The sequence below is a fragment of the Labeo rohita genome, chromosome 4 (assembly GCF_022985175.1).
Source record: "Labeo rohita strain BAU-BD-2019 chromosome 4, IGBB_LRoh.1.0, whole genome shotgun sequence".
NCBI lineage: Eukaryota > Metazoa > Chordata > Actinopteri > Cypriniformes > Cyprinidae > Labeo > Labeo rohita.
The window spans coordinates 33,738,748-33,763,813 of record NC_066872.1 but is presented as its reverse complement, the minus strand read 5'-3'; the positions used below and the strand labels follow the sequence as shown (position 1 = coordinate 33,763,813).

Here is a 25,066-nt window from a genome sequence, read left to right as displayed (position 1 = left end):
GAAATTGTAATTTAGCAGATGTCTAAGCATTTTAACATGCTTTAGATGTTTATAATTATAATTGTAATTATTATTAAATATTTTTAGTGGGAAATCAAACATTCCAATACCCATTCTAACTTGCATCTTATGATTCCACATTTACTATAATAATAATAATAATAATAATAATAGTTATTATTATTATTATTATTATTATTATTATTATTATCATCATGTTTAAATCTTTTTATTGGGGAATCAAATAGTTTAATACACATTGTAACATATATCTTATGATTCCAAATTGTTGTTATTATTATTATTATTATTATTATTATTGTTGTGTTTAAATCTTTTTATGGGGAAAACCATCATTCCAATACATATTGTATCATACATCTTATGATTCCATTTATTATTATTATTATTATTATTGTTGTTGTTGTTGTTGTTTAAATATTTTTATTGGGAAATTCAACATCATCATCATCATCATCATCATTATTATTATTATTATTAGGTTGTTGCAAGGGTTACAGAAATATCTATTTTTACAAATATTTTAATAACATTTATTTATTTTAAATAGTGAGGATGCTTTAGATATAATAATAATAATAATAATAATAATAATAATAATAATAATAATAATAAAAAACATGTTTTACATCTTTTAAAATTTGGCCACAACAAGTGTAGCCAAATCTGTATATGCACTCAAAAATACACAAATCACAATAATCAATATTATCATCAAAAGTTCTATTCATTGTCAAAGCAAGTATTTTCATAAAGTATATGCATCTAATTGTGTCTCATTAATGATTAATGTATTCTTGAGTTATGAAGTTATGATACAGTGTGCATGTGATGTTCTTTATGATATGGTTTGGTACCTCAAATTTTATTGCACTGGCCATGTTCATTAAACTGCCTAACCCTCTGGGGTCTGAAGGTGTTTTGGGGCCCTGGAGAAGTTTTGACATGCCCTGCCATTTGTGCTTTTTTCAGTATCTTAAAGCCCTGTGCTGTATAGATACCAGCAGTCAGAAAGAGACATCTACTCAGTTACTTAACACATAAATACCAGTGTAATTGATTCTACAGGATCCTGCTGGGTTTCTGAACTCTTAGGAGAGTTTCTCCTCAATAATCATTTTTCTCAAAGTCAAGAGTGAAAAGACGGATGTCGTCTCCTTTTGTATTTGTATTATAATAACCTACCTAATGATTATGTGCCAGCGAAAGTGATATGAATCATAAGTAATGAAAGAACAGGGACCTTGTAGAGATGAGAAATGCATGAAATTAAGGTATTATTCAAACAAGAAGCAGAAGAGTGGCATCCAAAAGCCTATAAGATGAAGAGAAAAAGGACTTGCGGGCAAACCATTTCATTGTCCTCTACTGGCTTTGAATTATGTTAATGTTGGTTTGCATAAGTAAAACTTAATCTACAAAAGTCTGGAAGTTGTTGGTTTGTACTGTAAGTTTTTTTCAACTGTAAATTCTGTCCCCAAAAGGTCTTATTCAGTTTTCGTTGCTGATGACTCCCTGAACTTGTTCAGAGACTGAAAGATGGAAACTATTGATTATTTAATTTGGCTCTCAAAGTAGCATTCTCTATCAGTAGGTCTGGAAACACTTCAGATAAAGGTCACTATTTTATAAATAGACAAACTAAAATAGACTTTCAAGGTTAAGTTTTTTTTTTTTACTCCGTGACTTGCAGGACTAATTTTGGAGGAAGAACATACTGTAATGACATACGCCTACTTGTTTTGATTACGTCTTAATGTCTTATTGAAAGATTAAGAAGTAAGTGATATAAAATATCATTCGCTCAGTATAAAAACAGTAGAAGTCAATGGAATGTCCCACCATGATAGAAAACCAAACATCTCTTTCTCTGTTTGTGTATGTGTGTGTTTATGAGAAGCAGTGAAAGAACGACTGCCAACCTTTGACTTACTCCTCATCCAGCCTCAGATCACTCACTGTCAAGATTTTCAAATTCAGTTTATCTATAGATATTTCAGAAACTCATTTGGAGGTGATTTTCTCTCTCTCCACACCCGCTGGCTCAGGCTCCAGTCATATACACCTCTCCCGTAGGCGGCCGTAAGCCCAATCCTGAGCTGTACTATTTGATTTAATTTGAAGGGCCATCTGTAATCCCCCGCGGTACTCACTGAATCCCTGGGCCCGTCTGCTCTGCTGTGCTGCGAGTGTTTGCCCGTTATTGTGCTTGCTGCAGTGCAGGCCGCCTTTGTCATTTAGAGCTCACACTGCTGAAAAGCCAGCAGCTCTCGGAACAAGTTTTAAAGAGTTTTCAGCTGCTGTTTATCTGCAGGACTCATTCAAATAAGACTCATGTGGGAGTATTTCTCCGTCACATCATGAATAATTCATTCATACATATATTAGACATGCACAGAAGTGATTGAATCAGTGATTTAATTAGAAAATAGAATCTTTTTTATTTTATTTCAATCATATTGGATATTTTGACTTTTAGTCCAGTAATGATTCTCTGATTTTGTTTCATGACCAAGTTTTTATATTATAAAACGAATAGTTCCGGTCCTTGATTCTGATTGGTTGAGCTGCATTCGAAGCTGTTGTAAATTACTCAACAAACATACACCTTTGTTTAAGTTTGTGTGTTGCTTGCCCACCACTTTGTTGCAACCACAACCATTTCTGAGGAACTACATTGTTTGGCGGAAGAATAATGTTTGTATTAATATCATTACACTTTATTTGCTCTGTTTTATTACTTTAAACCTTACTACATATATGGAATAACCATTTTCTAAAAGTAATAAGCCCTCTGAAGCCATGGTTTACAGTGAATTTATAACAGCTAAGGGGGTTTTAGGCACTGGTTTGTGTCGTACCTAACAGCGTCACTTAGCTGTTATAAATTTACCGTAAACCACAGCTTCTTGGGGCTTATTGCTTTTATTATAAAACGAATTGTTCTGGTCCTTGATTCTGAGCTGTTGTAAAATACTCTTAAACATACACCTTTGTTCAGCTGTTAAAAATTCACTGTAAACCATGGCTTGTTGGGGCTTATTGCTTTATTTGACACCAAGTGGTGACCCAAGATGGTACCAAAAGTGTTTTAGTGCACAAAAATAGCAAATATCTAATACTGAAATGTATTTAAATGATTATGACTGCATATGCCCAACATAATAGTATTGTTAACAGTACTATTATGTAATAGTACATAACATGTATTGTTAATAGGCTTATCAAAAAGTTTTTTTTTTTTTTTTTTTTTTTCTTCAGATTTTAACTTTTCATTTTATTTACTATCATAAATGCACAGTTATACTATTGATTGAAAGTTTGGGGCCAGTATGTCAGTTGCTATGGACAGTTTTTTTTTTTTTTGCATTTTATTCATTAAAGAATCCTGAAAAAAAATGTATCACGGCTTCTGAAGGTTCATGTGACACTGAAGACTTCTGTTTTGAATAATTCAGCTTTGCCATCGCAAAAATAAATTACATTTAAAAGTTTATTAAAACAGGTATTTTAAATTGTAATAATATTTCAAAATATTACAGTTTTTACTGTAATTTTTTTGCAACCTGTGATAGTTTTTTCAGGATTCTTTGATTAAAAAGTTTAAAAGAACAGCATTTATTCAAAATAGAAACCTTTTCTTTGCTTTTCAAGTCTTTGCTATCACTTTTTATCAATTTAAGACATCTTTGCTGAATAAAAGTATTAATTTCTTTCAAAAAAAGAAAAAAAAAATGTACTGACCACAAACTTTAAAATGTTAGTTCATATTGTTACAAGGGACTTATATTTTAAATAAATGCTGTTATATTTAACTTTTTATTTCATAAAAAATCCTGAAAAAGTATCATGGGTTCCAAAATATTAAGCAGCACAACTGTTTCTAAAATTAATAATAAATCAGCATATTAGAATGATTTTCAGAGGATCATGTGACACTGAAGACTGGTGTAATGATGCTGAAAATTCAGATTTGCATCACAGGAATAAATAAAATTTTTAAACACAGAACAGATGACAGGACAGAAACATCTTTAATACAACAGAAACATCTTTAATACAAATTTTACTGATCCCAAACTTTTTAACAGCAGTGTATATGGTCAGTTGCATTTTATTATTTGCATTTAGAATTATTTTTTTTATTCTCACAACAACAAAATTACAAATTACAACTCACCACAGCTGAGAACCACTTTAAATAAAATATTAATTTGTTTTATGTTATTTTATTACATGACTGTGTTTATTAGATCCATCTAGCGGCTGATGCTGGTATTGCTTCCATTCTTCTCCTGTGGTTTTCAATCTGAGGGTGCAGTGCAGGGTCGAGCAGGGAAGTCGGTGCTCTCTCAGGGTGAACAGGTGGATCTGTGAACACAGGGCAGAGATAAGCACCTGGAGAGCTTTTATATTTTCTTTTAAAAGTGTCCAGTCAAGAGGAGAGTGATTCGGCAGCACAGAAGCCCTAAATTCTCTCTCCCCTCTCTTTGCCATCCTCTTTACTCTAAATATGCTAGGAGTACTACACCCACAGGCCATGTGACTAATGATGTCAAACAAAGAAATGAAGTAGCAGATAATGGATTCAAACAAAAAGTAATTCATTAAAAAAGTAATGCTAAACTGAAGATGGCGAGGTCTTCATCCTAAGTCTCTTTCGGTGTGGATGCTAAGGGTAATAACCCTTTTCTCTGCAGAGGCAGTGAGTCAGCAGTAATTACGAGTGCTGCTTTGACTCCCCTGACCCTTAAGTTCTTGTCTTGAGTCTATAAATAACAACAGTGATGGGTCAGCAGCATCACCCACATGAGCACCATCACAGCATAGCAAATGAGATCCCATGAGCTGCGTGTGAGTGTACATCTAATGATACAGAGTCTGCAACTATAAGTTTGTCTGTGTGTGCGTTTGTGCATGCGTATGCATCACACATGTGACCCCAGAAAGGGCTGAAGGTGTTATTAATACGTGTTTGAATTTGTAATTCATAGAGTGTAAATGGGCTGTCGGTCAGGCTATTAGTGTCAGAGTCAGGGTTGTAACAGAGAACTGCTGTCTGCACCGTAACTCCCTCCCCGATCGATCCACATGCAGAGAGCCCGATAAAAGGATCGAGCCGGGCCGGGCTGGACCTCAGGATCTGCTGCAAAAGCAGTTGAGGTGTCAAGTGGGCTGGAGAGATGGGGTTGATAACTTATGGCCGCCCTCGCCATTTTCCGCCTACTTGTTAGTTGTGTTCTGGGTCTACTGTTGAATAAGTGATTAGAGCCAGGGTTCATAACCTTGGTTTGTAACCTTTTATTTTATGTTTTAAAATTTTTGCAATCTCGCACCCCCAATATCACCCACATAACAGCATTAATATGGTTTGGACAACAACACATCTTAGTTTAGTCTATATTATTTATATATATTATTTATTAAAAAAATCTCACATATTTTAATGTTAATGAACGTTTATAGAATATATATGAATCTTTTTCTTTATATATGTGTGTGTGTGTGTGTGTGTGTGTGTGTGTGTGTGTGTGTATGTGTATATATATATATATATATATATATATATATATTAAATATATATACACTAAAAAAATATATATATATATATATATAACGTGTGTGTGTTTGTGTGTGTGTGTGTGTGATAAATATAAATGATTATGATTTTATTTATTTCATTATTATATATGTATTACTTATTTTTTTTTTTTTTTTTGTGTAGAATATTTTGTACACACAGCATAATAAATAAAGAAATTACTTTTTTTTTAGTTACATTGGCTTTATATTTTATCATTATTTTACAATTTTATATTTTACATTATGTGTCATTTTTTTTGTACAAAATAAATAAAACAAATGATTAATTGTTTTATTTTATAATTTCTTCATATCTAATTTTTATAAATTGTTTTATTCATTTTTATTTATTTTAATTATTCTATTGTTTATTAATTTTCATTATTTTTACTATCTATAGAAAATTTTATGCACACAGCACAATAAAGAAATACTGTATTTTTAGTTATGGTTTATATTTGATCATTTATTAATATATAATTTTATATAGCAAATAATATAAAATATTTTTGTTTTTTGTTTTATTCCTTATTTATTTTAATATCTATAGAATATTTTATACACACAATAAAGTAAATATAATTATTTTACACAGCATAATAAATAAAGAAATTGTATATTTTTAGTTTTTTTTTATATTTTATCATTTATGAATATATTTTTTATAAAATGTAAATTGTTTATTCCTTTTTATTTATTTTGTTTGTATATATAGTTTATACACACAATATAATAAATTATTTTATTTATTTATTTTAAATATAAAATGTTATATAAAATGTTTATTTATATTTATATGTTATACACACAATATAATAAATTAATAAAATCTGAATCTTGTTATAATATATATTTAATATTTATTAAATGTTTTATATATACAATATAATAAGAATAAATGATTTTAATAATAATACACAATAATAAGAAAATATATAATTTTGTGTTTGTGTGTGTAATCATTTTGAACAAATCAACTGGCTTGAATTGTGATCATGATGAATAGTAATTCTATGGTGATATATTACAAGCACTTTTGACAGCATCCTTTATTTAGTATTTAAAGACTCAGTGCCGCCCTCAGACTTATTATAAATTCCTGCTTGGTGTGATGGTGAATTTCAGATTACTCTCACTGTCTCACATGTCTCATTGTGTTTCAGGTAATGATTGTTTTATTGACAAGGCCCTTGTGTTTACAGAGTGAAGCTGTTGGCTTTGTTTGTCTCACTGAAGTCTCAAGGACATGGATGGATTTTAGTCCAAGTCATTAATATGTATTGGAAATTATTTTCTTCTTTGTTGAGAATTCTAACAGCTTTGAAGGCCACTGAAGTGTTGAGGAAGGTTAGAGCGCTTCGTCATGTTCATTCTCTGGCACAAAGGTGCTCGGTATTAGACTTTCTGCCCTGATTCACAGGGCCTGGATCATCTCATTCTGTCTGTGGGCTTTCTGTCTGCTTTTTGGCTGGCGGGTGGTTATTGCACTGCCCTGACAAGAAAAATTATATCCAATTCAAACGATAAACAGTTTGTGCCTGGGAGATATTTTGAAGGAATTCTTTTTGGAAGAATATAAACATTGTAATTAGTTTTAATGTCTGTGTATAACTTTAATCCACTTCAGTTTAATCAAACCTCTTTTTTTTTAAACCTCATTAGCAACTTTAATATTAATTTCTGAGTAAGTGCCCTCTATGCCTTTGCAGAGTCTTAAATCTTTCTCTTTCTCTTGGTTTTCGTTCATTTTTGTTGAAGAGAAACTGTGAGATTTCTCTTTTCAATGTAAATTAGGCTTATGTAAACATGCACTGTATGCATTGCTCTTTCCCATCTAATAAAACTTATTTAATAATAACCAACATCCTTTAAAATAATGTCATTGCTGCCAATTTTATAGACCGTTATTTAAATTATTTTTTGGTACTTTGGTGGAATTTGTGTTCTTTGGAATGTATTAATTTATTTAAACATCTAATAAGCCCATTTTCTGATACTATGCTTGTAAAATTAGCTCTAATGTTCTGATGGCTTAAAATGCTGTTTAAAAGCAAATTTTATTTGTACTATAACTTTGACTGATTTTATTAGATTAAACTGGTATAAAATCTACTCTGAATTATGCTAATGCCTAAATAAATGTGTTCTTAAAAAAAAGACATCCACAATGCAACAAATCAGGAAGAGCATCATGGGAAATCTATATTTAAGGTCCCATTCCTCTGAGAGTGCTGTCTTGATTGCACAGTAAACCTGATGCACCTTTTAATATATATAGCAATATGAAAATGTCATTTACACAAAAGTAGATTACATTTGTGATCATTTATGCGCATGAAGAATATAAATGGATTAAAACATCAGCATTTTCCTGACTGGTGTCCATATAGAGCTTTCACTTTTCATTTATTCTGGAAATAATGAATGCATGGAGGTTGTCTTCTCTGTTTGCAATTGTACTGTTTAATAAACAGCTTTAGAAAGGATCTGCAGGGTTATTAAAATCAGCTACGCCCCGAGCAATCTCTATATCACACTCCATCAGGAAAAAAAAATTTATGTTGTAAAGAATGGAAATGAGGGCGCAATGCTATTTCAACGCTTTGAAAACCTGGTTAAACTCTACTGCAATTGTTTAGACACAAGTTTTGCACTGTAAATTGTAAATTAATATTTAAAAAGATGTTCTGGTATACAACTGGTAATTTGTCACTTGATTTTAGAGGATGTTAGTTGCTATTAATTGAGAAATTATTTATTCTTACCTTTATATTGACAGGGTTGCCAAGTTTTCACAACAAAACCCTCCCAATTGCTACTTAAAATTCTGGGAGTTGGCTGGTTCCCCTGGTAAAATCTGGATTCCAGGTGCTAAATATCACATTATTTGAGTCACTTCATCCCACAACAACAGTGTTAAAGTAGCCTGATTCCACTGAAAAAATGCAGACTTGGCAACACTGCATATACTTCTTGTACTACTTTGTGTTTACATGCATGTCTTTTTAAATGCAAATGAGCTGCTGCTTCCAGCCGTCTTTTCCAGAAGATAATATTTTACTCCAATAATAATTTAAAAGGTTGTTCTGGTACACAATTTGTAAATGTCACGTAATTTCAGAGGATGTTGATTACTATTACTTGGGAAAAAAATTATTGGATTTATCCTTACTTTTAAATCGGAGAGAGAAAGATATATAGTCAGGGTTGCCACAACAAAACCCTCCCAATTGCTACTCAAAATCACATTCCAGGGATTAAATACACTTTTTTTTTGTCGGGGTTACCCTACTAAATTTTGCATTCCATGGGCTAAATATGACATTATTGTGGTCACTTCAACCTGCAGCAACAGTGTTAAAAGAGACCTATTGTGCCCTTTTTTACAGTATATTTTTATAAGTGGCAGGTGTCCCCAGAATGTGTCTGTGAAGTTTCAGCCCAAAATACCCCACAGATAATTTATTACATCATTTTGAAAATGCCCTGTTTGAGTGGAAGCAGAAACACGCAATTTTCATGAATGTTTTTTAAAATGCAAATGAGCTGCTGCTCCCCACCTCCTTGCTATGCCTTTACAGCTCCTACCTCAGATACTCTGCTAAAAACATCTGTTTGGTTTTGATTGTCATGTCTATTACACTGAAATCATGCGTTTTACACCATATTAGTTTAAACTTCTGATGTATGTTTTTCTGAGCACACACATCCAAAGCACGCACACAGAAAGTGTCTGCCACACGGCATGTGAGTACTAAACTATGTTCTCTTTCATGTCTTATTGCACTTAAACTGTCAAAAACACACAAGTTTATGTTAAAAACACACAGGAGTACAAAAACAGTTATGTCTGTGAAGAACATTTAGCATGCTTTGCCTGAACTTTTGCCATGCCGTTAAAACTGTTAAAACTAAACGCTTGCAAAAACTAAATAAGGGGCAGTAATATTATAATATCTTATGAAGACTTTAATAAGAAGTTGTTACTTTATGTTTTCTGGGTTGGTAGATGCACTGGGGACATGATTATATCACTTAAAAATGGAAAAAGTCAGATTTTCCTGATATGTCACCTTTAAAGTAGCCCAATTCTGCGGAAAGAACGTGGACTTGGCAACACTGCATATAGTTCATGTAGGTAAGCCTATATTTTGTGCTATAAAAAATGGCAATGATTGGCACAATGCTATTTCAACGCATTTAACAGCTGTATTGCGAGTGTTTAGTGAAGGAGACGCAGGTTTTGCACTGTTAATTATTGCAGCTGTTGTAAATTCACCCCATAATATTTTAAAATTTGGAAAAAGTAGAAGTATCTCAGAAAGTAAGTGAACAAGAGCTTGTACGTAGAAGAAAGAAAGAGAGCAATGATCTTCGGCCTGCATCTCTTTAGAAATAAGAGGCAAACATTTAAATGGATATGTCAGTTTGAAGATGGATAGGACTCTGTTAATGCATTTTCTCTCACACGGCGAGGAATTAACTCTTCGCCGACTCTCCCGCCCCAGATTGAGGCTGTGTAATGAACCTTAAACAGAAAGTGCCAAATGTGTTTATCTTTCTTTTCGCCTTTCCACCGCCAAAAATAAGAAAAAAGAGGAAGGAGAGCTTGAGAAAAATGCCTTGACACAGCTGTGACTGATTGGAAATGCAGCACTCAAAGCCCATTTGAGCCACACAACAGAAACTCTTCCTTTAACTCATTTCTGTGAGCTGGGAGAAAAAGTGAGGTGTGGAAATGAGAGTGTGTGTTCTGAAGATGCATGGAGGGAACCTGTGAAGGATATCCAACAATTGGAGAGTTTGTGTGTGTGTTGGTTTGTGGGATAGATACGTATGTTCCAGTCTCCACAGGGGCTCGGGAAGCAAATCAAATATGTGTGTGTGTGTGCTTCAGTGCAGACAGATCTTAGTAACAGGAATGTGAGTAGTTTTGAAATGCATGGCTTCTCCACGCCGGCCACCGGTCACGTCTCCTTTCCGGATGAAAGCGAAGAAACCCCTACCCCGCTGTTTGCGTCCTTCCCTTTAAAAGCTGGACGCCGAGGCTTCCCATCAGAGCGAGGAGGCCCCGCTCCTCTTCATCTGCGTGTGAGGGAGGGGGGTCTCTCTTATGTGTCCCCCCATCAAGCTGCCCCCAGCCGGGCCTTTGTCCCGTTCCAGCATCTTTTCTCCAGTGCTGTCGCTTCAAACGTCTCTCACGATGCTTTGGAGGACTCTGAACTGTTTCAGCAGGGGAAAGCACAGTCTGCTGGAATGAATATGTGTAAACCAATGTGCATCTCTTCAGACTTTTACTTCAATCCAAAGTAGGCTGACCAAGGGACTTCATGTGGTGTGGAATATTCTTTGCACTAAGCTACTAAAATCACTGCGTGCCTTTAGCTCATTTTATAGCCATGTGGTAACTTGAGGGGTACTTGAGTTGATTAATGCTTTGTTAAAACTGTACAACAGAAGTTATGATTTTAAAGTAAAAATAATAAGGTTGTAACAAGGTTACAATTAATCAAATTCATTTCATTATTTTTTAAATTACTTAAATTATATATTTTTAAAATATATTTATATATCTATTTTATATTTAACTTTTTCATTTTCACTTTTCAAATTGCCATTCGCACACAATATCCTGTTAAATTCATTTTTTTTTAAACTGTAAAAAAATTACAGGATGGCATATTGGTGCCTGCATATTTTATAGCTATTAACAATATATTTTATTAAAGGCATATGATGAATTAGATTTCATCGTCATAAAACATGGACAATATGGGATTGTACACAACATTAGGGTAACACACAACACTAAAATAATGCAATAAACATGAGCAAAATATCATAAAATGTAAAACAAACATTCTGAGGTACATTACTGATTACAAACATGAGAAGAAACTAAACTTTAAAATAAAATATAATATGCAATGTGTCATACAGGGACTTCTGTGAATGTCCTTTACATTTTTCACCATAAATTAAATGGTAGTTCATAGTTTTACTTTCAAAAACCATAAATTCAACAGTATTTCACAGTAAAATGAAGTATACTAAGGTAGTATACTTCATTTTAATGTTGAATTTATGGTTTTTGAAAGTAAAAACTATGGTACGGTAACTTACATTAACATGATTAATAGGTTTTTATAAGGATTAATTAAAGTGATATGGATTGTATATATTGTATTTTGCACTGTTCTATACGTGTATGTAGATTAAAAACATTTACAGCAGTTACAAAATATCATTTTCATTGCTGGTAAGATATATTTATGGATGGTAATTTTTCTGAATGCACCTGCCATGTCAAAAGTTAATTGCGGACCCTTGCACATTCCCATACTTCTTTTCTGCACTCCAGGCACTTAAGCCTGCCCTTATAGACAGCTTTGATTGATATTGGTGCTAATTATTGCTTCTCTTGCAAACCATCCTCCACATTTTCTCTGCATGGTTCGTCCATCCATTAACGTTCAGTAATGTGCATATTGAATATTTCTTTTTGTGTAACAAGATAACTCTTCATCTGTCATTGACTAGTATTGAGCTCTGCTTAATGAATGGCTTTGGCTATAATCACAAATAATGCTTTTACCCTCTATTGCATTTAGCATGATCAGCCTTATTGATGCTTTCAGCAATAGTGCATTTGACTAAACTGATTAAAAGGATGGTTCAGGGGTGGCGACCTCCGGTCCTGGAGAGCCGCAGCTCTGCAGAGTTCATCTCCAACCCTAATTAAAACTCACCTGCCTGTTGCTTTCTAGTAACGCTTCAGACCTTGATTAGCTTGTCCAGGTGCGTTTGATTAGGGTTGAAGAAAAACTATGCAGGGCTGCGGCTCTCCAGCACCGACGTTTGCCACCCCTGGGATAGTTTATTCAGAAATTAAATTTCTGTCATTTACTCACTCATGTCATTGACACTTTTTTCTTCTATTAAAGAATCGTACAGGCAACTCTTTTATTCCACATTCCATAATGTACACCAGTATGTGCAAACCCTTAAGCCATCCTAGGTGTATATGACTTTCGTTTTTCAGTTGAAAACAATCAGAGTTATATTAAAAAATGTCCTTGCTCTTCCAAGCTTTATAATGGCAGTAAATGGGGTTTAAGATTTTGAAGCTCCAAAAATGTGTCCATACACTATAAAACATGCTCCACATGGCTCCTGAAGGTTATATATATATAAAGGCCTTCTAAAGAGAATCGGTGCATTTATGCAAGAAAAATATCCATATTTAAGACTTTATAAACCGTAATCTATAGCTTCTGCCAACATTTTTCTTTACAAATCCTTGTTTTGTACTTCTAATTTGTGACCAGTGTTTTGTTTCGCTCTCTCCACTGTGCTTCCATGTTCATCACTAGTTTAAATCAAAACCCACTTATGTTGTCACTGGTGTTCCACAGGGTTCTGTCCTGGGACCTCTTCTGTTTCTTATCTACCTTTTACCAATTGGCACCATTTTTAGGAAATATGGTATTCATATCCATTGTTATGCTGATGACGCCCAACTTTATCTGTCTTCTAACCCTCCACAAACGTCCCTCCTTTGGTTTCAAGTAATTTTCTGTAACTAAACAGTAAAACAGAAATTCTTCTCGTTGGCACAGAAAACACAATAGATAAGTAAAATATTTCCTCTGTGATATTAACAATTGTGCTGTTACTCTGTCTAATCAGGTAAAGCATTTGGGTGTCATCTTTGATAAAACGTTGTCTTTTGAAGCTCATATTAACAGTGTTACCCATTTTGCATTCTTTCACATTAGAAATCAATCGTCTGCGTCCCGTCCTTTTGTTGAAAAGTACTGCTACTTTTGTGCATACTCTTGTAACATCACAAATCAATTATTGTAATACTTTGTTTTATGGGCTTCCATCCAAATCACTTCACAAATTACAGTTGGTACAAAATGCTGCTGCTCGAGTTATTACCAAAACATCCATCTCTGAACATTTCTCTCCTTTTTTTTTTTTTTTTAATACAAAATTTGCATTGACTCCCAGTTAAATTCTGTGTAATTCAAATTTTACTTTTAACTTACAAAGCACTAGTACTTCTTCATATACACACTCCTTCCTGTATTTTAAAATCAGCCTCTGCACTTACTCTTGTCCTCCCACGTTCTTGGACAACTTACATGGAGTCACAAGCTTTTAATTATGCGGCTCCCCTTTTATGAAACTCACTTCCTGTAAGTTCACAATAGTTCAATCTTGCAGTTTCCAAATCTCGTCTTAAAACTTGTTTAGGCAGTATCTGTTTTTGTATTGGCTTTTATTGTTTGATGTCATTGTTTCACTCTGTTTTATGGACTTTGTAATGTGTCCTTGAGTGCAATGAAGGCGCCTATAAATAAAATGTATAATAATAATAATAATCACGTCCATGTTTGTCACCACCATTCTCTCGTGAACACACGTACCATAGTTATCGCAAGCTAGAGATTACTGTTTATAAAGTCTTAAATATGGATGTTTTTCTTACAAAAACACATTGATTTACTTCAGAAGGCCTTGTGGAATACTTTTTTTTTTGTTGTATGGATGCAATTTTTTTTTGTGCTTCAAAATCTTAAACCCCATTTACTGCCATTATAAAGCTTGGAAGAGCCAGAGCATTTTTTTTTTTAATATTTTTCCGATTATATTCATCTGAAAGAAGAAAGTGGTATACACCTGGATTTTAGGTGATGAGGTAATTTTCATTTTTAGGTGAACTATTCCTTTAAGAAAGTTAATTGAGTTAATTTTGATTTCATGTTGACTTAGTAAATGATAGTGATGACCTCCATTAACACTATTAACCTTTTCGAAGCTGTGATGATCTGACAGGGATGTTGTTTTGTCTAACAGAATCTTTTTACAAGAATGCGCAATTCATTCTCTTAAATATTACAACCTCCAGTGAATAAATGTAAAACCTGCCCCCTTCCCTGTTATTTCCCCTGCCATCTGTCCTGAAGTTAATCTCTGTGGGTAATGACCAGAATTTGATTTGCCCCTGAGGAAATTTATTAATTTAATCCTTATCTCTTGCTTGTAATAGATCTGCGCTCTGATTGCTTTGGGCAGCATTTGACGAGATTAGATGTTATTCGCATTGTGTTTCCAAGTATCTGCCTGGGAACATCGTCCGTACGCTGTGATGAAAAAATTGGTCCTGGGTTCTGTGAATTTAAGTGACAATTCTCAATAAAATGTGATCAAATTACTAGAAAGTTAATACATAACTGGTATGTATGTATACATGTATGTAAATACATGCATATATACATGCATGCGTATATATATATATATATATATATATATATATATATATATATATATATATATATATATATATATATATGCGGATCTACAGTGCAGATTTGTATTCATTCTTATCCTCTAACAACTTAAACATGACTACTTTTCCAGTAAGTGAATACAGTGTGCATCTGATCTCATTTCAGTGGGTTGGGTTGATTTTGACAATGGGAAAGTCCACTGATTTAGGGAGCTGATTGAGACGCCCCGTCAGGTTGTTTTTGCAGTAAGTCCTGTAAACCACACTCACAGGGAAGGCAGTGAGACACGTTGCACACATTTGGTTTGGCATGCTGAGACCGCAGATTTACCTTTCATCCCTTGCAGAATAACAATAACAAGATAACTCTGTTTGTCTGTTTTACTTCAGCTTCCTGAACAGCCCAGTCTCTAGGTTTCTGCTGAAAAGGCTGCCATGAGTAAGTATCACACAGAAAAGTGTGCGCACACACAAACACATCCATAATCATAACTGCTCATAAAATGAAAAACAAGCAAACAAAAAAAAAAAAAAAACATTAATTTTTAGCTTTGTATTCTAGGATTGGAATTTTAATAGCGGGAGCCTTGAAATATATCAGCTTGGTGATTACTTTTGAGTCACTATGTAAGCTGATCTTTTCAATATTAAAGAAGGATTTTGAGAGGTGTTATGTGCTTGATCCTGCACTTCAGATTACATTGAAAAAGAGCCACCTTAACTATGCTTTCATATTGGTGACCTTCACCACTGCTGTGTTTCTTTATTCTAATCTGCGCCAAACATCATATTGAGTTTTGGACCAAGGAAAGGACTTCCTGTTTGTATTATTGTGATGATTTCTTCGGTCCGCCGAGTGTGGGACCCAGAGAAAGAAAGCTGATAACTCTCTTCACAGGCCTTACATTTCTCTATCAGAGATCTGTCGACATGCCATGCACTCTCCGACTCGGAATGTCATTTTTATTACCAGCTTGCCACAATATTGGACTTTAAACAGCTCACTCTCACCTTCTCCCTCACGACAGACAGCGGCGCATATAGCGTGTGAAGACCCCAGCCAATATCAAAGCTTAGATAAAAGACTGTTTGTGATTAAAGTAGGAAGGGGTACGGACGGAACGTGATGGATTCGATACAAATAGGCTCCTCTGGCTGTAATGCATATCGCAGCCTGGTGTGGCTTCAGCTCGGAAGATTGCTTTTCCCTTCTCCCTGCTGTTACAGCCCACCCCACAGTGACCGGCACTCTGTCACTTTCTCAAAAGGATCGGTCAAGATTACCGCATTACGCGCCGTAGAACTGAAAGGCCCCGGGGTGAATTTAATTGGCAAGAACAGGAGTCGGCAGCTATTTTCTCTGAGAAATGGCTGTCTGACGTCCACTGTGATGTAGCATTTAATAATACATATTTATATAGATAGCCTAGAGGACATCTATAACTTCCATTTAATTTTCTTGCATCTTATCTCTTCACCTCTGGCAGTGTTTTCCATTTTTTTTATTTCAGTTTGATATTCCTTTAAATGCCATTATCATTTTTTCTTGTTATTATTGTTACTGTTTTTCTTTGTAGCAGAAAGCAACAAATGAGTTATAAATGAGGACAGTACACAGTGTGAAAGGTACTTTGTACAGAGAGTATAAAGGTACTAAAACAAAAGAACAAAAGTTCTCAGCTGCTTTAGGGTTTTATTAATATTATGCTGCTTTGTGGCTGCAATGTGACCAGCCATCAAAAGTAGTCGTATTAAACAATTTAAAATGCATCACAAAATGAACAGTTTTTATTGTACGTGAGAATCTCTTTTCTCCATTCGATTGCACTGCTGGGTATGCCTTAAGAGGCACTAAAATAATCAGAGTGACGATTGGTTTATAAATCAGAAGTCCAGAAGTAATTGGCTGAAGTGAGTATAATTTGATTGCTAATTGGTCCATGCGGCAGAATGTAATAATGAACAGCCTAATTATCTGACAGCTTAGATGTGGTGCCATAATCCAGTGTCTGGCAGAACCGGCATTTATAAAGCGTTTAATACTTCCAGTCTCATAATTCGGAGAGGCATTAACAAAGCGCAAGGAACTGATACAGGAGTTACAGTGGCAAGTGCAATTTTGTCAGTTATGTTCTTGCTTGTTTACTGTTTCCTCGAAAAATTGCTCTGCTGTTAAAGTTGTTTCCTCTCTTTTTCTCTGCCTGTATCTGTGTAAATTTGGAAAATTAGTGGCTTTGTGCAACTAAAACTGTTTGTGTTCGAGCTCTTATTAAAAAAGAAAGAAAGATGAAAACCAACAAGAAAAGAGAGAAATTGAATTGTTCTGTGGTGTTAAGAATACCGTTGACCCAGACATTATTTCATGTAATCTGATAAATTTTATAATATGTGAACCTGGACCACAAAACTAGTCACAAGGGTAAATTTGAAATTGAGATTTATACATCTGAAAGCTGAATAAATAATCTTTCCATTGATTGATCCATGGTTTGTTAGGATAGGACAATATTTGGTCGAGATACAACTATTTGAAAATCTGGAATCTAAAGGGGTGCAAAAAAAATCTTAATGTTGAGAAAATTGTCTTTAAAATTGTCAAAATGAAGTTCTTAGCAATGCATATTACAAATCAAAAATTAAGTTTTGATATATTCACAGTGGGAAAATTTACAAAACATATTCATGGAACATGATCTTTAATATCCTAATGATTTTTGGCATAAAAGAAAAAAATGATCATTTTGACCCATACTATGTATTTTTGGCTATTGCTACAAACATACCTGAGCTACTTAAGACTGGTTTTGTGGTCCTGGGTCACATATATACATTTTAAAATATATTAAAATATGTTTAATGTTTATACACTCTTAAAAATGCTGGGTTAAAAACAACCCAGCAATGTAAAATATTGACTAACTATTGCTTACAAATTATATTTCTTGCTTAAAATGAATGGAAATTAACATTTATTAATATGTTCAATAAAGGAACATTTATTAATATATGTAATAAATAATAAGTAATAAACATTTTTAAATTGCTTTTTAAATTAAATGTTTATTTTTTATTGCTGATGCCTCTCGTAATTGTGCCTGATCTTTAATTTACAGTCTATTTTGGTCCATTTTAAGCCAGCCATATAATAATCTTTAAACAATAGTTGAGCTGAGTTTAAACTACCTAGAAAGATGGATTAAACAACCCATTCACTGGGTTTGTTAATATTTTACCCAGCGCTGGGTTGTATTTAACCCAGCATTTTTTAGAGTTTATTTAGTGTATTTTTAATCAAATAAATGCCTTGATAAGCATAAGAGACATCAAAAAACATTTAAAAACATTACCAACCACAACTTTTAAACACTAGTGCATATATCATTTTATGTGTATATATTATACAAAATTATGTCTGTAATTGAGGGACAGAATTAAGGGGTGCTACTATAATGAACTGAGCAGTTTGTGACTCTGTGTCTTTTGATATGAACAATTCTTTTGAACAGTAATTGGCATTCACTATCGGTCAAAGTAAGTGAGAAGCACTGTGGGGAGAAAATGTTTCTATTCTGGCAGTATTCAAGTTTTCTAAGGAGCTGTAAAAACAGTAGGTATGGCACTCTAATTTTTATTAATAAAAACACAAATGTGCACTATTCAGACAGGATTAAAATCTCAAAATACATCTGTGTAATGTCCTGATTACTTAATCGCCCCATTGAAAACTAGTCCAAATAGGGTTATTCTCTCCTAACCTTTTTCTCTCTCCCACCCTCCGTTTCCCTCAGTTTTCCTTTTATCCCTCTCCCCCTTCCTAAAATAATCCTCCCTTTTTCCACAGTGGTTCTTAGAGCAGTAACTGCAGGAAACTAATCAGAGGATCAATACTGTGGATGTAGCGGCCAGCTCATCCCTCTGATCGTCAGCAGAAACAAAGTGTTTATATAGCAGAAGCCCTCGCGATGCTGCAGTGGCGTGAACGTCAGAGGCGAAGGCTGTGCCGGCCCTTCTCCTGTCAATACCCCCTGAGTGTAAAGCATGCCTGTAGCATCTCGAGAGGAGTTTATCTGACAGCATTCTTAATTGCCCGATCCTTCTTTTTTCGCTTACACAAACACTTTCCCTGGTCACTGAAGCAAAATGTTCTTTGTTTTGTGTGCGACGCTGCAGCAGGGTTGAACTCCCGAGGGCAAGTTTGGCTCTCGGCAGCAGAGATTGATATTTCTCATTCCGATCGCTCAACTGATATCAGTGATTATATCAGACAGATCATAAATGGCAGGTCTTTGTGGTCAGCCATTGACGGCGGCGACAACCACAGCCAGTCTTAACCTTTTCTACACAGAATTATTTCACGGCAGATTAAATGTGAAAGGAGGTAAATGATTTTCTGTGGGAGATGGAACAATGGCAGGATCACATGCGTGGAATTAATGATCGATTTATTCATTAATGTGATTTACACTGCTCTAATTGTCTTCCATCCATTATAAAACCCTGTCTATTGAACTTATTATCAGACAATATTTGTGTTACATGCATGTTGAAATATCCATGAACCGCAATTATACAGTGTGTGTTAGGGATGCACTGATATTTAAATTCTGGTTGATACTGATAAGCTTTATTATCATGTTATAGCCGGCAACTAAAGGACGAAAATTCTATACGATTTTATACTATTTAATGAAAATAAATAAATAAAAATACACGAAAAGCAAAAAATAAATGGTTTTAAATGCTATTGTTCTAAAAGTGATTTTAGGAACCACAACAATTTTAATGAACATTATGATGTATTTTACAATATTTTCATGTCATTTTATTGCACTTTAAAATGCATTTTTAACTGAATTTGGATCCTGTGCTGTTCACTGGTATGGTTTCACCTGTAAGTGGAAACTTCCCATGGGCAATACAGCTTAAGGCCTACTTTAGCAATCCAGCCTGTTTGTATTCTTAACTCTCCGCCCTGTTATTTGGCAATAAAGTGATTGTGCACTGCATATTAAGTAATTCTGGTAAGAAAAGATCTGCTAAGAACATAAATATGCCACTGTTTTCCCTGATTCTGCATGATAGACAGAGGAAATAGATCTGTGCCACTCAGAGCTCCAGCAAGGCAGTGGAATAATCAATCTCCCATTAATGGACTAAGTGGCTGTGCAGGGATATTAAATGTTAATTGCTGTAAAGTATTGATCACGTCCATTGATCCCCATGATAATTGCAATCGGTGCAAACAAAGATACATTATGCAGGGTTTGTGGGGCTTACCTTACAGTGGATCATGGACTGGGTGAAGGAATGGAATGGTAAAGAGCTTTAAATGGATGAGTTTGATTTATTGATCTCTTGATTAACTTGTTAAAAAGTCATTTCCAATTACCTGCTTTCCCATTTATTTTTTTTAATATTTTCAATATTTTTAAGACAAGCACACAAAATGTTTCCTGTGTGCATTAATTTAAAATAAAAAATTGTCATTAATTACTTACAACCATGTTGTTCGAAACCCGCAAGACCTTTGTTCCGAACACAAAATATATTTTTGATGAAATCCGAGGGCTTTCTGACCCTGCATAGACCGCAACACGACTGACGCATTCAATGAAGCTAGGAGAATATTTTTTGTGTGCAAAGAAAACAAAAATAACTACTTTATTTAATAATTTCTTCTCTTCCATGTCAGTCTTTGACGCACGGCCAAAGTGCGTTTCTGGGCCTTGAACGTGTCAGTTGCGTTGCTGTTTAAGCTCTTAGATTTCATCAAAAATACCTTAATTTGTGTTCTGAAGATGACCAAAGGTCTTACAGGTTTGAAGCGACATGAGGTTCTTTTATTTTTAGGAGCACTTGTGCACATTTTTCTAACTTTATTAAAAGTATCTTTTATGGCAAATTACAAAAATATGTTTACAAGCTTTTTAAAATGTCTAATTAAGGCAAAAGAGTAAGAACAAGCAGAATAAGAAGTTACTAATCAAATGAAATTAGTATTAACAAAATTAATTTCTACTACAGAGGTGGCACAGAAGAACTCACAAGTGGCTATAAGTGTATTTTCATATGTTTAATGAGGCTCAGAGGTGGCAATTAAATTCATAAATTTATGTTCAGATTAATGTTTTAAATACACTAATTTGAATATAGAAATATGAAATGATTTAAATAACTGAAAAGATACTTTAAAAATGAAACTAAAACTGCCAGTAGGTGCCAGCAAGTCACTGATTTTTATTACTGAATCATTCATTCATTTGATTTGTTCGACTAGCTGATTCATTCAGGAATAAAGCAAGTGACTCTTTATGAATGGGTAGTTGATTTATTGACTCGCTACATTCATAAAAACACACGTTCATTCATAAACTAAACACTGCTGTGTTTGAATAGAGATGCACAGCGGCTCAGCTGTAACTTTGTTTCAACTATTTTCGTCGACGAAATGGAGCAAAATCAGGCAATACTGTTTTAGTCAGGCAATGTAAGTCCCTTAATATATTCCTTTTTGTGATATTGATTGTATAAAATCAATATCACATTTACAAACTCCCTCAATAATCATTAAAAGCTCTCAAGCTGTCTCATCTTAGTTCATCACAATCTCACAAAGTTCTGTTATAATCAACGAAGCTCCCTACACTGCACAATGCATCTCTTATTTATACCCTGTCTACACTCAGTTTATGAAAAAATTTGTGAGATATGTCTGGGATACATTAGTCAACGCGGCAAAAACATGTAGAAACCTTTGAAGCTCCCCTCAGCGCAAACACAAATATGCTGATCAGGTCAGTTGCACTGGTGCTCCTAAATATTTTTCGTAGTCGCACGCAGTTTTCAGTCACAAATGCGACTGAAATGGTCGCACTGTAGAGCCCTGAGGGGAGTAATTAATGACAGAATTTTCATTTTTGGGTGAACTTTCCCTTTAGGTGAAAAGTCCACAAACATGATAGAAAACAAGAAAACCAGGGCGACAATTGTCAGACTTGCCATGCCAGGTCAGTCTTCGACTTTCAGGTGGTTGCTCTGGATGTTTGGACTGTTTTGTTCTTGTTGTTTTCCGCCCTCCACTGGGTCAGAGCAGGGGGCGTTGTGATCTCAGATTGTCTGCTTCATTTTCAGCAGGTATAGACAACTAGTGTGCGCTCAGTTCATATATTAACCTCTGGCTGCTTTGGGTCGATGAATTCTCGACAACAATCTGGCACTAAAGCGGGCTAGCCAGGGGCCAGTGGGTATGTGAGTGAGCGAGCGAGCATGTGTGCGTGTGTGTGTGTGGCCAGGAAAGTTAGTCACAGCTGAGCTCCTGTTGCCCTGGGATTGCTGGCTGCCAGTAGAGCTTGTCAGCTGCCTGTTGAATAATGCATGGTGGAACGGTTTGGGTCCTAATACTGCATGACTGAGACATCCCCTACAGGTCCCAGATCAATAGCACTTAGCTGGAGCTTTATAATCAAGAAGACTTTAAAATACCATCATCACGCAATTAGATTGAGTCTCCAGCCATCTTTATTTTTCTCTTCGACATTCACAGCCTGCTTACCCCCACCACACGGTCCATTCACAACCCATTCGTGACCTACAGGCCATCCTTTCTTCAAAGACATCCTACTCATAGTAAGAAACACATTTAAATGGTGAGTTCTGATGAATTTAACGAGGCAAATGTCAAGCAGTTTTCGTTCAGGAGGCTTTGGAGAGCTCTGCCAAGAAAACATGAAGGCTGCTGTGGCCTAAAGCCTGTTTCAAACTGCATGGGGAAACAGTGTGTATTTATTACAGTGCCATGTTAACAGGTTGGAGTATTGACACACAGTGCAGCATAACAGGCGTGAATACAGTTTTTGCCGTAACCCACACTTAACGTACAGAGAATGTGTTGAAAATGCATTATTTATTAGTACAACATTTCGAAATATAGGCATGCATAGTAACAAGTACATGGTTGTTTCCATTTAGTAAATCTGACTGAATACAGATGATTTTGGGGTTTGGGTTCTATTCCGTGTACGTTAATTAATATTTGCATGTACATGTTGTCCTCCTCCTCATATAAAGTAGATGTCACAACAACATTTATCATAAATACTTTGAGATCTGAATATGTTTGCTTGCTTTATGTACTTTTGTGAGTTGCACCTTCAGTGTCAGCTTCCTTGTTGTGAATGATACAGTGCTGAAATGCATTTTCTAGCATGCCATTTTCTTTAGATTGAGTTGGTGATTGTAGCCTCAGGCAGATGCAATAAAGTCTAAAGTCACTGCATGTACCGTGAGCGGTATGGACACATGTTAATGTGAGTTCACATCTTTGTGGTTTCACATGAATGGCTTTCATTAAATGGCAGGGCTAATGGTGCAATCCATGATGGCCTGAGCAAATGAAAATGCCCTAAAGAAAAAAATATGCAAGTATGTTAGCATTATAAAACACTTGACACAAGGGCAAGTAAGTCTAACGCTGGACTGGTTTTAACAGAATTCAGTACTTACATACTAGTCATACAAACTTTTTTTTAATTTCTGGTTAAACTATACCTTTAAGATTTGAATGCAATTCAGTGAATGTGCATCAGAGAAGCTTCTTATGTTTTTCAGGGCTGTTTGTCTTTGTCTTGATGCCAAACTGCTAAAAGATATCTAATGTGACCACAGTAAATGTTAGCACACGTCTTAAGATCGGTCTGCAAGGTGGAGACGGGCACTGAAGATTGAGGTCAGTTCATTAGTACATCCTGCCAACATAAAGATGCCCTGGATCATTACAGTCCATTATGTATGGTTACATCATTCCATGTGGTCAGATCTAAGTGCTTCACAGTCCCTGGACAGATGATCTTATCCACTGAAAGTGTCTTCTGCCTATAGGGGGAGTCATTAGTTGGGAAATAGTTTGAGCATACTTCAGAGAACCTAAAAGTCTGAGTTATGAGCATTGAGACATCTATGTTTTCAGACATCTAGACATTCAAAAACCTTACTTACCCCAAGCTTTCGCATGGTATAATATGTAAAGGAGCCAGATTTTCCAAATTAAATGAAAGGTTTCTAAATAAAAGCAAGCACCTTTAGCATTTATACTATATAGCTGTGTTCAGAGTTCTCCTCAGTGTCATCAGGAGCTCTTCACTGTGTCACCCCTGCTATATAATTCATGTTTGCCATTAATATAGATCTAATGCATTCATTTGCAGCTCTGCAGATTGCAGAGTGGAGGAGTGGGGACTTCAGCTGAAATTGGCCAGCTCTGCGGATTCTCATCACTGGGCAAGAGACTGGCGCCATTCCTCAGTCAGCTCTGAAGAGCTCTCCTCATCGCTGAAGACCACAAGGTTGCACCCATGGTCGAGGCCTATCACTCAATCTGCAATAATAGAATAATTGCGTAATTAACAGGGAGGAAAATTGCCCCGGGCGTGAGCGCTCAGTCTACGCCATTAAAGGAGATCATAGGGCCATAATTAGGTCCTCGCCGGCCACTAATTGTCCTGCCGTTATGGCACTGGGGTGTTTCTGTTATTTATAATGAGGGCACACACTCACCCACAGAGCGGGGTCACACTCCAGCACACTCGGGGGTCCGTTTTGGAGAAGGCTACTGTGTGTTTGTAATGGATAGAGAGAAAATGAAAGGGGGAAAGAGAATGAAAACTAAAATATTAAAACAATAAGCTATGAACGAACTGGCCACGTTTTTTCTGAAATGTGAGTTGCTCGATATTATTGCTTTTTTATTGATATTACTGCTTTTATACAACAGCTTTGCAAGCAAGATCTTATTCAAAATCAAAACTAACCATTACAACCCAGGCTTATTGGAAAAAAACGTGCCTGTGGCAACATTGCTGCACATGCTTCATGTTTCGCAACATTTTTCATGTTTCGCAACTGAAGCATGTTCAGTTTTATCCAAAACATATGAATGCAAATCTACCCTAAACCTAACCAATAGTGTTAACCAAAGCAAATGTACGATATAAACACAATTGCTAAAGCAACCATAACATTTAAGCAAGTGCTCTACATTGCAGATGCAATGCTGTTCCGAGTGGAGATGGTTTAGTGATGTAAATGTTAAAATGTATTTGTTTGCAAATTATGCACTATGATAAAAGTGTTTAAGGCATAACATATTATTGTGCAAGGAACTGCGCA

General features: G+C 35.0%; 1 long non-coding RNA gene across 1 annotated transcript in view; it reads left to right on the top strand.

The window, feature by feature from the left end:
* The window catches only part of LOC127163879 (uncharacterized), a 39,597-nt gene extending 15,340 nt beyond the window's left edge, over positions 1 to 24,257 (top strand). The window contains exons 4-5 of the long non-coding RNA XR_007827550.1: positions 15,293 to 15,341; positions 24,106 to 24,257. This is a non-coding gene — a long non-coding RNA (uncharacterized LOC127163879). The remainder of the gene's footprint in view (positions 1 to 15,292; positions 15,342 to 24,105) is intronic.
* Positions 24,258 to 25,066: the final 809 nt, after the last annotated feature.